Below are 14,143 nucleotides of genomic sequence, written 5' to 3'. Positions count from 1 at the left end.
AGATTGGGCATTTAGTTGATTGGTACTACGTGTGAAAACAATGCCTTCAAAAATGTTTAGACTGAGAGATGTACTTCTGTTTAATTTAATTTCACTAATTTTTGTTTTACAAATTAAATTCAGCACACGTATTGGTTAAAGTATAACTGACTGTTTAAAGCTGATACTTAGTTTTTTCTGTCTGATCCTTTTTTAATGAATTATAACTTAATTGGTAGTTGTTAGCAGTTACAAACTTCATTTTGTAAGTAACCCAAAGGAGTCACTTTAGGAGAGGATTTCCTGATTTGTCCAAAGCTTAACTTTTCTGTCACAAAAATGCTTTTCTGCTCCCATGCCAAATATGTTGTTAAAGATCTTTACTGTGTTGTGTACATGGGTAGTAGTGTATATATGTACGTGGCCATGTTGGGTAGGATGGGAACTAATTCATGCTTGGGGATATTTAGATCAGTCCTAAGTTTTTAGCTATTTGTAGTACCAAAGTGTGTAGTTTTAAAAATGTTTCCTAAGTTTTGACTTTGACATCTTTGCCCCAGTTTACACAAATCTATGGCAGCTTCCAGTTAAAATCAATGCTTACAGCTCATAAGTTCTTTTATCTCACTTGGAAGAAAATACACATTAGAGCAGGGGGGTCTCAAACTTCATTGTACCACAACACCCCCTTCTGACGAGAAAAAGTGTTACATGACCTCAGGAGGGGGGACTGAAGCCTGAGCCCTCCCAAGCCCCTCTGCCCCAGGTGGTAGGGCCAAAGCCCGAGCCCATCTGCCTGGGAGGAGGGGAAGGCACAATTGAAGCCCAATGGCTTCAGCCCCAGGCAGGGAGCCTGTAACCTGAGCCTTGAAGCCCTGGGGCTTCAGCTTTGGGCGGTGGGGTTTTGGTTTCAGCCCGGGGCCCCAGCAAGTCTAAGCCACTTTGGGGTCCTGACTCACAGTATGAGAACCACTGCATTAGAGTCAAGTGATAGTAAAGAAGACACATAATTAGTGTTGCTCCATGACTTCCTTTTTAATGACTATAGTAAGGTTTCTTAAAAACATTTTTCCAGTTATTTTTATATCGTGAGTATTTTCTTATTTACAACAAATTTAATGACTGTATATCTGGCAAAACTACAGCAAAGATAAAGCACAACTAAAAAAAGTAGTAACAAGTAAAAGTAACTGAAGAACAGTAAAATAATTTGCTGATAGCAGAAACATAGTTTTGGCTTCTAATTTTTTAAATACCTTTAGGTTATCCTAGCAGTTGTTTTCAAGAACAAGACCTTTTATCTTAAGAGTTTCCAAATGAACATCCTTTTGTTTAAATTGTCTTAAGGAATCAAAATAAGACTTTGTTTATCTAGTATGAATATGAAACTCAACAGCTTATGCTCACAGTCCACCAGTTTGTATAAGTAGGGGAGACTACAAAATATGAATATCTGAATTGGTGCTGGAAGAACTTGGGGAGCTGATATTGGTATAATCAGAAAGATACCTCTTTCTGTCTGGTTAGGAGTACTAGCTTGCTTGGACGCTCTTGTATTTCAGTGTCAGCTTTTTGATAGTATAGTAATACGTAAATCAGAGGAGTAACTTCCATTTATTGGTGGTGTCTCACTTTTGTTTATATACTTTGACCAAGAGGCAACAATGGACTAAAGTATATAGCGAGGCTAATTAAAAAGTTGTAAACTGATTGAGTATTTTTGTATCTGACTCCTTCATTTAGCTCTATTTCAAAATAAGAGGACTTGCTATAAATTGCCCTCCTGCAGACACTTACTGGTCAATTTTACTTAAAGTGGGAAACTCTAGAAATCTTGGATAGCTGTATCACGTATTATCACCTTTGTAATACTTTGAAACAAGATTTCAGTGATATATACTGCTATATTTTGGGCATGCCTTTAACTAGACACAGTTCCAAACGAGACTCATCTCTTCTTCCTGCAAGAAGGTTGTCTGGATCATGGTGTGACTGGCTCCATAATGTAGTTAAATCCACGAATATTGTGTGCTGAATAACCTTTTAATTTTAGCAATGAGATGGTTTGTCTAAATAGCATGGTGTGCAGAGACTAAGACTGTCATTTGGCATAGTGACTTCATATTTTTATTAAATGTCACTGAACCCATGAAAAGCTGAAAAAAATCATAACCTCGTATACAGTTGTTCTCAAACTTTTTTTTTTGCGGACCACTTGAAAATTGCGGAGGGTCTCGGTGGACCACTTAATGATCTTTCCAAATGTTGTTTGTACCATTAGCTAACTATTGTAAAGCACTTTAGATAAAAGCGCTATATAAAAAAATCTTAATTAACATTTTTTTGTTCTACAAATAAAAGCGCACAACTCATATTTTAATATGAGCAGTCCTACCTTTCTAATGCGATGGATGTGCCCTCTCTTCCCCGCCACGGCAGCCCCTGAGCTGGGGCTGGGAAGGAGGGGGGTAAATCCCCTGCCACAGCAGACACAGAGCTGAGGCTGGGAAGGAGGGCCGTCTCTCCTGTAGCCTTGGAGCTGGGGAAAGTCCCCTCTTTCTCTGGCCGCTGCAGCCCTGCACGTCCCAAATTATTCCCACCCCCTCTTCTCATCCCACTGCCCCCTCCCACTTACCCCCTATTTCTCCCACCTACCCCCTATTTCACCTTACATGTGCATCTTCTCCAGGATGCAGACACCTAATTAGTAGAGCCACACCTCCGCAGCTCCACTAATTAGGTGGGTGGCCCTTCATTCTCTCATGTGCAGCTGCCCAGGCGTGCACCTTAGAGGGAAGTATCTGCGGACCACCTGAATGGAGCTTGGACCACAGTTTGAGAACCTCTTCTCTTATAGAAACTGTATTCTGGAATGTATAATGTGTACTACAGGTAAAGAAGTGGTAAACTGAATCTTGTCTAACTAGGCATATTTTCAGGTCTGGAACACACAAGATAATTTGTTTGGTTCTCACAGTAATTCATACTTTAAATTCTGAATTTCCCTCCTGTTAGTTGCTTAATGTAGATATTTGCCTTTTCGTTTTGATAATTTTATTCATATAATGACTTCAAAGATAAGTTACTATATGCTTAGGATGAATGAAATTGACAACCTGATCAACTGTTCATTACGCAGCAGGAAGCCTCCACCATAATTTTATGTAGTCTCACCAACTATGGCATTGAGTCTGTAAATGCATGGTATATTTCTTATTCACTATTGGGGTCAGAAAAGGACTTGGATATGAAAAATGAAATTTAATATTTTACTGAGTATTTAAGAATTTGAAATCAGCAAAAAAAATTATTTCTGGTGATATTATTTGAAGCAAGGCCTCTTCAGTTGGCATTTTTCTGTTAATTTGGTTAATATTTCTTCTTTTCTAAATAAACACATTTTGATGGCCTTTTTTCTTCTTCATTTTGATTTATTTTAGAGCAATGTGTGACTTTTTGTGTGCTTGTTTATAGATAGCGATGCCTATAGTTAGGTGGCCCAGTGCTTTCCATTATGAGACTCTGCTTTCAGTTGCTTGTAACTTCAGCAAACTTCAACCATTCGGCCCTGAAATTTTCCATGCTGAGTGTTTGTCTCACTTTGAAATTTTTTTCAATATTTCAGTAAAAATGGTTTATCTCTTCTCAGAACAAGGTTAGGGAAAAATATGTTGTAGGCCTGGCTTGACATGAGTAATTAGACATGGGTGAGGCCTCATTTCTTGGGAGACAAGATTAGCGAGGTAAATGGATCAGCTGGCTGGAAGCAGAATGTCAGTGCTAATTAGGAGAGGTATATAGTGAGTAAGCTAACACAGAATGTTAACATTAGGGGGAACATCCAGGGAATCATTTACAATGGACAAGATAAGCCTGAAACAAAAGATGAAGTAAGGATTAAGTCATACATGGACAGTGCGTAGACAGAGCATTCTGTACAAGGTTTGATTCCTACAAAGTAACCATGCCAGTCCCCAAACGTGTAATGCAATGGATAGAAAATGGAATGTAATTTGTAAATGTCTATAAAGGAGGAGGTTTCTGTAACTTTGGATGTGTGGTACGCCCTGTACCCATCCAATACTCCTTGAGTCTGATCAACTCAGCATAGCTTTGCTGTATGCCAAATACAAATCTGAGTGACAAACTCTGGAGTCAAACTGAGTTCTCAGAAAGTTCAGTGCAAAGGAGGGTATCTCAACATAGTGCTGCTGTGAACGTGTAGCTTTACTGTCAAAGATCACACCCAGCAATATAGCAATGGCATTGGAAGGGTTTAAATGTGAGATTTCCAGGCACAGAAAGAGTGAGTTAAATCTAAAAAAGTGGAAGATGTCTTGGGGAAACCTCAACAAATGTTGTTCTGCCCACATTAATTTTTTATAGCCATTTAATTGAGAAGCTGTACTGTCTGCATTCTTTGGAGCAGGGTCTCAAAAGTTGGGAAGAGGTCACCCTTGTGTCAGAGATGTGCCTTTTGCCATTTCTGTGATAATTCACCCTAATTAAGCCAAAAGTTATGATCCAATAAAATTGCAGTTTACACGTGCTTTGCAGATACTCTGAGTTTTGAGAGTTATATTCTCCAAAGATTACTTTTGTACTGAAAATGCTTCATCCCAGGTTTTCAGCGTCTAAGCAGGACTTTTTCCTGTAATTGCTTGGTCAGTTGCCAAAAACTGGAACTGTGAGTAGGGAGACACTCTCTCCTCTGCCTTTAGTGCTTCCTGTACTAGTGCCCATGAAATGAGGAGGAGAAAGAGTAAACAGCCTGATTCTAATGAGAAAATGAGGAGCTGGGATGAGGAACTAGGTGGTGATGGGGAGACTGGGAGGTGGAAAACTGGGACTGAGGGGGGCTGACAAGGAGCTAGGGCATATGGGGCCTGGGCATGGAGTTGAGGTAGGGAATGTTACAACTGTGGACATGGAGCTGAAGGAGGGGGAAGAACTGGGACTGGAACAGTGATAGGATGGATGGGTTGGGGCAGAAAAGTCTGTGTAACCACTAAATATACTCCCCTAAGAAACTGGACTAGAACCCAGGATTGCTGATTCTCCGCATTTTTCTGCAGCCAGCAAACAGCTGTGAAACCCACTGACAAAATGTGTGCCTCATCTTTCTGTAATGACTACATATCACAGGATTTCAGCCTGGACAGGAGCCAGTCTTGCAAAGATAAGAGAACTTCCATATCCCTGATGGATGTCAGCCCTGGTTGTAGAAAATCCCTTCTGATGTGGGGGCAGAATTGATGGGTGCCTGGGGGGACAGAATTGATTTGGGAGTTAAGGGGCAGAATTAATTGCTGGGCAGAGATATTGGCAGGTGTGCGAGTGAGAGCTCCAGGAGTAGTGGCCACTATCAGTTATTCTGTTTGTTCAAGTGGCAGAGGTCTGTGTTGTGGATATAGAAGGTCTTCTTTGAGTAGTGTCAATATGGGTGCTCCACGTCATGTGCGCATGCACCTTTTGAGCTTTGATAGGAGATTTTTAGTAAGTGTTCATTCAGCCTGCATGCACACACCATGAAACCTCGTGCTGTGCTTCAAGGTGTAGAGGGCTTCACAGGTAAACCGCCCTCAATTCCTTCTCTACTTCCTTGGCCTGAGATGAAGCTCTAGCTTGTCTGCCTTGTGCATGTCTCAGCATATTTTGTAGGTGTTTACTCAGGTTACTGCGAAGGCTGCGAGTTTGCCACGGAAGGCACTGATTCCGTGACTTTCCGTGTTTCCTGCAGCGGCTGGTGCACCTGGTTCAGGGGCAGCTCAGGCAGATCCTGCGCCAGGCGCACCCGTCTCAGGCTCCCGCCCGCATCCCCCAACCCCCCAGCGGCAGAGTTTGTAGAGGGGGTAGGGGGTTGGGGCATGGGATGGGGTGAGGAGGACTCTGGATGGTGCTTACCTGGGGGGAGCTCCCTGGAAGTGGCGATGTCCCCATCACTCAGTTCCTAGGCGGAGGCATGGCCAGGCAGCCTCTACCTGCAGGAAGCTCCCATTGGCTGTGGTTCCCAAAGAGGCTACCCATCCAACCTCTATTTCGTCTTTGTCTCCAGACAAGGCAATTGTGCCTCCACTGTTGAAGGCTGACAATTTTTGGCAGTTCCAGGACCTTGTAAAGAGGATGGCAGACACCCTCCAGATATTGCTTGAGCAGGTTAGACTCATCTCACAATCTCCTGGACATTTTGCAGTTGGCAACACACGCTCAGGTTGCTCTACCGATTTAATGAAGCACTCCTGGATCTAGCAAAGACTATGTAGCAAATTCTTGTTATCATATTGCCAATTGGTATATAGGCTGTTAAGAAATATTATGTCCCCACCAGGGACTTAGAATTTTTGTGTTCTTGCTCCCCATCTAATTTCCTGGTAGTGGATGCTGTAAATGAGCGGGGTAAACAGCATTACTCCAGGCTTCCTCCTTATGAAAAGGATCAGAAAAGGTTGAGCCTTTTTGGATGAAAGACCTACTTATCCGTATCCCTTCAATTTTGGATCACAAACTACGAGGTGATCTTGGCCAAGTATGACCACACAAATTACAAGTCCTATATTGAACATCTTCCACAGGAGCATAGAGAAAACTTCCAGGCCATCATTAAATAGGGTCAGTTATTATCCAGAACCTCTCTCCTAGTGTCCTTGGTTGCCACAGACACTGCTGTTAGATCCATCCTCACAGCATTTGTCATATGTAGGGCATTGTGGCTCCAGTTGTCGGCCTTCCCAAGAGAGTCTCAAAATACAGTTGAAGACTTCCCATTTAATGATCAGAAGGTCTTCCGAGAACTACGGATGAGTCCCTGCGCGTGCTAAACGACTCCAGGGCTATATTGAGGTCTTTGGGTATACACACCCTACAAACAAGGTTAGATTTAGTAAGTCTCAGATTGCTCAGAGACCGTGCCTGGCTCAGTTATCTGCTTGTGTCAAGGTTCTTTCCCCACTCTGAACTCTAGGGTACAGATGTGGGTGCCTGCATGAAAACCTCCTAAGCTTACTTTTACCAGCTTAGGTTAAAACTTCCCCAAGGTACAAACTATTTTACCCTTTGCCCTTGGACTTCCACTGCCACCACCAAACATTTATCTGGGTTTATTTTTATTAGGAAAGCATCGTTTGAAAATGTCTTCCCCCCCCCAAAATCCTCCCAACCCTTGCACCCCACTTCCTGGGGAAAGTTTGGTAAAAATCCTCACCAATTTGCATAGGTGACCACAGACCCAAACCCTTGGATCTTAAGAACAATGAAAAAGCATTCAATTTTCTTACAAAAAGACTTCTAATAGAAGTAAAAAAGAATCACGTCTGTAAAATCAGGATGGTAAATACTTTACAGGGTAATTAGATTCAAAACATAGAGAATCCCTCTAGCAAAACCTTAAGTTACAAAAAAGACACACAGACAGGAATATTCATTCTATTCAGCACAGCTATTTTCTCAGCCATTTAAAGAAATCATAATCTAACACATACCTAGCTAGATTACTTACTAAATTCTAAGACCCCATTCCTGTTCTGTCCCCGGCAAAAGCATCACACAGACAGACACAGACCCTTTGTTTTTTCTCCCTCCTCCCAGCTTTTGAAAGTATCTTGTCTCCTCATTGGTCATTTTGGTCAGGTGCCAGCGGGGTTACCTTTAGCTTCTTAACCCTTTACAGGTGAGAGGATTTTTCCTCTGGCCAGGAGGGATTTTAAAAGTGATTACCCTTCCCTTTATATTTATGACAGCTTGTGACAGAACCACTGAATCTGCTAGAAAAAGACAGAGATCCCATCCTCCTTCAGCCAGTACCCAGTCATAATCAAAACAGCAATTCTGACATGTTGGTCGAGGGCTTGATGACTCCCTCACCTCTAGTTTGCAAATTGCAACCCTTTGCCCACCTCCCCGCTTTTAGAGACTGCCTTTCCCATTTCCAACAGGTCTGGCAGTGTATAACAGACAAGTGGGTAATGGAGGTTTATAACATAGGGCTACATCATGCACTTTATGCCCCTCATCCCTTTTCAGGGACCCCTCTCACAAGACTATACTGAGTGAAGAAGTGTGAGCCCTCCTTTGTTTAGTAGGAATAGAACCAGTCCCATTTCCTCACGGGAGGAAAGTTTTACTCAAAATATTTTCTCATGCCAAAGAAGAACAAAGAGTGGAGACTGATCTTAGATCTAAGACAGCAAATTTGTAAATGCACAGAAGTTCTGGATGGTGACTCTGGCAGCGGTAATGCCTTCTCTAGCGATAGGAAATTGGTTTTTGGCTCTTGACCTACAGGGTGCCTGTTTCCATATAGTGATACATCCTGCACGCAGGAGCTATCTGCACTTCACCATTGGCCAGGATCATTTTCAATACCGAGTATTTCCCTTTGGCCTTTCCTTGGCCCCGATGGTATAGTCTAAGGTTTTAGTGGTAGAAACTGCTTACTTTCTGCAGAAGCAGTCTTAGTCTTCCATATCTCAATGACTCAAGGGCCAATCCTACAAAGAAGTACTAACTTCCATCCAGACAGTTCTCTCCCTCTTCCCAGAGTTGGGTCCACAGCTGAACATAAAAAAGTCCAAGTTAGCCCCTGTATAGAGAATACAATTTATAGGGGGGATATTTGGATTTTTTGGCAGCCTGGGCCTTCCTTCCTACAGACAGATTCATAACTTTGTTGAATCTGGTCAAGACAATTCAAGTACTACAGTAAGGAACTGTTTGCAGCTCCTGGATTATTGGGAATTTGCACCTTTGTGACTGAGCATGCAAGATTAGACCTCCGCCACTTTTCAGGGCTGGTTCAGGAGGACCTGTTTCTTAACCGGAGATGGCTTGGACAAACAGGTTACAGTTCTCCTCTATGTGAAGAAGTCCCTGGGTTGGTGGAAAGATCAACACAATGTCTGCCTAGGTGTCCATTTCATCTGCCCAGCTCAAAAAATAACTAGGACAATGGATGCATCACTGTTAAGGTAGGAAGCACACCTGTACACACAACTCAGGGTAGATGATCACCTCAGGAAAGTAGTTTTCATATCAACTTGCTGGAACTCAGTGTAGTCAAAAATGCTTGCCTTCAGTTCCTGCTCCTTTTCAAGGGCAAATCAGCCAGAATCATTACTGACAATATGGCTTGCATGTTCTAGATCAACGAACATGGCAGAGCAAGATCCCCCTTTTGTGTGCACTGAACATATAAATTTATGGAACTGGTGTACAGAGCATCAGATTCAGACCTCAGCTGTTTACCATACTGGAGTCCAGAATGTCACAGCTGATAGGCTCAGCAGGTACTTCTCCCAGGACTCTGAATGGGTGGTGGAATCTCAAATCCTTCATGGGATATGCCAGAGATGAGGACTTCCAAAGGTGGACCTATTTGTCACTTCTAGCAACAGAAAATGCTCCTTACTCTGCCTAAGAAGATGAGTAGGTCATCTCTCTTTGAGACACCTTTCCCCTTCCTTGCACAAGGGACCTGTTCTACGCATTTCCTCCCTCACCTCTAATTCTAAGAGTGATGAACAAGATCAGGCAGGACAGGACCAGGATTATCCCCATAGTACTGACCTGGCCAAGGCACGCCTAGTATCCTTACCTGCTTTACTTATTTGTCCAATTGGTGCTCAAGCTTTCGACAGTCACTCATCTTCTCTCCAAGGATGTGGATCATGTTCTTCACCCCGACATGGGATCCTCCGTCTCCAAGCCTGGTTCCTATATGGTTCATGGGATTAGAATCCACCTGCTTAGCAGGAGTACAACAAGTATTACTAATCAGTAAAAGGGAGTTGACTCAAATTACTTGTCTTAGAGATGGAAGAGATTCAACCACTGATGTCGCCATTGCCGCCTTGTGCATGAATCTTTTCTGCTCTCAACTATCTTGGATTATCTGCTGGATTTAAAAAAAATTGGGTTTATCAATTAGCTTGATTAAGGTTCATCTTGCTATGATATCAGCTTTTCATTCCTCTTCTGTTTTTGTGCATCCTATGCCCTTGAGATTTATTAAGGGTCTGGGGAGTCTCTACCTCAGGTTAAGGATCCTATTCTGCCTTGGGAATCTCCGCTTGTTACTTAGATATGGGACTTACTTATGGGACTGCATTTGAACTTGTTGCTACCTGCTCCTAGCTTCACTTTTCTATGAAGACAGCCTTTCTAGTAGCTATCATGTCCGCCCGCAGAGTTGGAGAAGTGGAGACTTGATGGCAGACACCCCCTGCCCGCATTTACAATATTTTCAAGAATGTGGTCTCCCTACGACCAGGTGCTGTCAGTCTTCCATCTTAACCAACCTGTTCATCTATGGGTATTTTTTCCTAAACCACGTAAATCTCATTGGAAGACTTCCTTCATATGTTAGATATACGACCGGCATTGGCCTTTTATCTGGATAGGACCCATTATTAAAAGATATTTGGGACAAAAACAAAACAACAAACCCTATCACAGATGCTAAATTTCCATTTTTTTTAGAATCTGTTTTTAAATTAATTTTAACCCATAATGGAAATCTGTTAGCTAGTTTAAGTTCTCAGAAAATTCTTTCGATCGCCAAGGAGTAAGTGTGTCGAGTTTGAGGAGGATGCACTGAATTTTTCATACATAACAAGGAGGATGAATTCATGCTTTAAATGCAAAATAGAACATAGCTATGAAGTGTCAATGTAGTCTTTAATCAATCAATAAACTTCATTAGTGCCACTAGATTCCAGTGTGCTGAATTTTTTCTTAAATAGAAAAGGTTTTTTATTTTAAATTTCTAAAATCAGTAACTTCACCTGATATCAATAAAATTCAAACTTTAAAATAAATTTCATTAATTTTTAAAATAATTCTATCCATCCCAATGAGACTCCTCACAAACTAGATTTGAAAGTGTACATATGTATGTATTTAGTTTGAAATTGTGATAGTAGGTCATTCTGTTTCCCAAGAGTGTAAAGTCAGAATTTCTTTGACTTTGAGCCTTAGTGTTAACCTTTCAAGAGGCATGTTGGCTATAAGAGCCAAGCTGACTTTTTTCCATTCAAAGTGATATGCCAGGCAGATCTGTATTTTTGATATGGCATTCTCTCCATATTTTTACTATGCATTTTTTACTACTTCTCTGTTTGTATGGGTCATATTTTACCATAGTATCTGAGCACCTCTTGATATTCAGTGTATTTATCCACACAACACTCTTTTGAGGTAGGAAAGTACTGTTATGCCCATTTTGTAGATAGTCTCCCTCTGCCTCAGTCTACTGTGATTTACCCAGGATGTCACAGGCCGTCTGTGGTGGGGGTTGAATCTAGGTTTTCGGTTAGTGCCCTAATCACAGGATCATCCTCCTTGTACTTGGTTTCTTTTTTGAATCAAAGTTGTGCTTACTCTTTTGAGTTAAGTGGCTCAGTCCTTTGCACTTCTTACTTTATCTTGATTATATGTTTGTGGTTTCATTATTGGAGGGTACCTAATTTTTCACTTACAATTTTTTGAATACAATAATTAGGTCTGTTAATTGAGATTAATCGCACAATTAATCGTGATTAATCGCATGAGTAATCTCATTGTTAATAATAGAATACCATTTATTTAAATATTTTGGATGTTTTCTACATTTTTCAAATATATTGATTTAAAATTACAACACAGAATACTAAGTGTACAGTGCTCACTGAATTTATTTTTGATTACAGGTATTTGCACTGTAAAAAAACAAAAGAAATATTATTTTTAATTTCACCTAATACAAGTACAGTAGTGCAATCTCTTGATCATGAAAGTTGAACTTACAAATGTAGAATTATGTACAAAAAAACCTGCATTCAAAAATAAAACAATGTAAAATTTTAGAGCCTGCAAGTCCACTCACTCCTACTTCTTGTTCAGCCAATCGCTCAGACAAACAAGTTTGTTTACATTTGCAGGAGATAATGGTGCCTGCATCTTGTTTACAGTGTCACCCGAAAGTAAGAACAGGTGTTTGTATGGCACTGTTGTAGCCGGTACTTATATTCCAGATGCATTAAAGATTCATATGTCCTTCATGCTTCAACCACCATTCCAGAGGACATGCATCCTTGCTGCTGACAGGTTCTGCTTAATAACAGTCCAAAGCAGTGTGGACCAACACATGTTCATTTTCATTATCTGAGTCAGATGTCACGAGTAGAAGGTTTATTTTCTTTTTTGGTAGTTCTAGTTCTGTAGTTTCCACATCGGAGTGTTGCTCTTTTAAGACTTCTGAAAGCATGCTCCACACCTCATCCCTCTCAGATTTTGGAAGGCACTTCAGCTTTTTAAACCTTGGGTTGAGTTGCTGTAGCTATCTTTAGAAATCTCACATTGGTACCTTCTTTGCGTTTTGTCAAATCTGAAGTGAAAGTGTTCTTAAAATGAACAACATGTGCTGGGTCATCATCCGAAATTGCTATAACTTAAAATATATGGCAGAATGTGGATAAAACAGAGCAGGAGACATACAGTTCTCCCCCAAGGAGTTGAGTCACAAATGTAATTAATTCATTACTTTTTAACAAGCATTATCAGCATGGAAGCATGTCCTTTGGAATGGTGGCTGAAGCATGAAGGGGCATACGAACGTTTAGCATCTCTGGCACATAAATACCTTGTAATGCCGACTACAAAACTGCCATGCAAATGCGTGTTCTCATTTTCTGGTGACATTGTAAATAAGAAGAGGGCAGCATTATCTCCTGTAAATGTAAACAAACTTGTTTGTCTTATTTCAGAATAACAGCCGTGTTACTCTGTATTCGCAAAAAGAAAAGGAGTACTTGTGGCACCTTAGAGACTAACCAATTTATTTGAGCATAAGTTTTCGTGAGCTTATGCTCAAATAAATTGGTTAGTCTCTAAGGTGCCACAAGTACTCCTTTTCTTTTTGTTTGTCTTAGTGATTGGCTGAACAAGAAGTAGGACTGAGTGGACTTGCAGACTCTGAAGTTTTGCATTGTTTTGTTTTTGAGTGCAGTTATACAACAAAAAACCCCACTACATTTGAAAGTTACACTTTCATAACAAAGAGATTGCACTACAGTACTTGGATGAGGTGAATTGAAAAATACTGTTTCTCTTTATAATTTTTACAGTGCAAATATTTGTAATAAAAGTAATATACACTTTGACTTCAGTTACAACACAGAATACAATATATATGAAAATGTAGAAAAACATGCAAAATATTAAACAGAATACCAATTGAAATGTATTAAACAGTGTGATTAAAATTGTTATATTATCTAAAAAAAAATTAATCACGATTAATTACGTGAGTTAACTGCAATTAATCGACAGCCCTAATAATAATGTCTTTCCTTGAAGTGTGTGCAATCTTGAGGGCAACAATACCTTTCTGTTTTGGTTAGCAGAATTCATTCTTTTGTATATTCTTATCACTTGAGAAATCCTCAAGATTTTCACTCAATAGGAGTGAGGATTTACCTTGATTGTTTGCATGCATTTTTGATTTTTTTTCGAAGGCAGGATTTCAAGGTATATCCATGCTTATAATTTAACAAAACCAACATGCGATGAATGATGGATACTCTTTCATACTTGGAGCCTGGAGAAGTTTTCTTATAATGAGAGAGTTGTTTTGTAATATGTGTATTGTAAGGATACTGGTTTTTTTTACTTCCTTTACATTAAAAAAGATAGTCTGTCACAATGCCATAGCACTACAATGCTAGATATTCTGAAATAATAGTCTTCTGGAACACAGAGTGTTTAGTATTTCTAACAATGAGAGCTTATGGGATAAAAATTAGTATAGAATAATTGTTAATTTATCCAGTGATCGATTCACTATTGCAAAGGCCACTAATTCTGAGATTAATACTAACGCTGTGCAGTTTTTAAAATTTAAACAAGCAGTTTATATGTCCTAAAATTTAAGTTTATAGCTCTGTGGAAAAACTTCCTGTTGTAATATCTACTGTCAAAGACAAATTATTGGAATAAACCCATTGATTCAAAATATTAATTGAATTTTTTAGCTCAAATACAACTTGTTTACTGCCTTCTCAGTGTTCTGTACTTTCACTATGAAACATGAAAAAGTATTGAGCAATTTGTTATGCAAGGCTTTGAAATTATGCAAAGGCCAAAGAGATGTTAATTTTGGAAATGTACGTTGAAGACCTAGTTTGGTTGGGTG

General features: G+C 40.1%; 1 protein-coding gene across 5 annotated transcripts in view; it reads left to right on the top strand.

Annotated features, from left to right (window-relative positions):
* Positions 1-14,143, top strand: part of AKT3 (AKT serine/threonine kinase 3) — a 272,181-nt gene that overhangs the window by 34,044 nt on the left and 223,994 nt on the right. The window lies entirely within an intron of this gene.

Source organism: Lepidochelys olivacea (genome assembly GCF_965140295.1).
Source record: "Lepidochelys olivacea isolate rLepOli2 genome assembly, chromosome: 3".
NCBI lineage: Eukaryota > Metazoa > Chordata > Testudines > Cheloniidae > Lepidochelys > Lepidochelys olivacea.
This window is presented reverse-complemented; position numbering and strand designations above follow the sequence as displayed.